At 28.6% G+C, this 695-nt stretch overlaps 1 protein-coding gene across 2 annotated transcripts in view; it reads left to right on the top strand.

The window, feature by feature from the left end:
- The first annotated feature begins 258 nt into the window (after positions 1-258).
- The window catches only part of LOC107464419 (serine/threonine-protein kinase D6PK-like), a 4,109-nt gene continuing 3,672 nt past the window's right edge, over positions 259-695 (top strand). For both annotated transcript variants that reach the window (XM_016083334.3, XM_021130593.2), the window contains exon 1: positions 259-506. The gene's annotated coding sequence lies outside the window, so the exon portion shown is untranslated. The remainder of the gene's footprint in view (positions 507-695) is intronic.

A 695-nucleotide genomic window follows, 5' to 3' on the forward strand; every position in this document is an offset into this window, starting at 1 on the left:
ATTCGTAATAATATATTTACTAATAATAAATTTTTAAATAAAAATTCGATCTACTATAAATTAATTTTTAATCTGACTTATTAAGAGATACAGTAAAAAAATCAAATAAAGTTGAAGAATCCAAAAATTTGAGTATTTATACGTAAATTGATTTTTGTCTGAGGATATTCCAAAGCAAACAAACAAGCAATAAGAAATAAATAAATAAATAAATAAATAAATAAAAGAAATAAAAATAAAAAAGCAAAAGCTGGAACCATAACTATGACTTTAGTTGCAGAGCAGAGAAGAGAAGAGCCTTCACTCTCTTCACTCAAACAAAAATAAAGAAGAAAGGGAATGCTTCTCCATCCATTTTGTTCATTCATTCATTTTCTGATTCTGATTCTGATTTGATTTGATTCATTCTGGAGTGTGAGAGTGTTGTTATTAACACTACCATAACACAAAGAAAACAAACCCGTTGTGCGTGGTTTTGCTTCTCTTCTTCTTCACTTTAATGCTGGGTTTGTATCCCTTCCTACCTAGATCTCTCATTTTCTTCATATTTCAGTTTTACGCAATTGCAGATTCTCTCTATGTGTTTTTGTTTTTTTGTTTTTTCTATTAAAGCAGTAGAAATTGAAGGAAAATGTAGAAGTGTAGAACACTGTTCTTCGTTTTGGCACATTTCCACATTTTCTTTTGTTGTTACC

Source organism: Arachis duranensis, chromosome 9 (assembly GCF_000817695.3).
Source record: "Arachis duranensis cultivar V14167 chromosome 9, aradu.V14167.gnm2.J7QH, whole genome shotgun sequence".
In the NCBI taxonomy this organism is placed as follows: Eukaryota; Viridiplantae; Streptophyta; class Magnoliopsida; order Fabales; family Fabaceae; genus Arachis; species Arachis duranensis.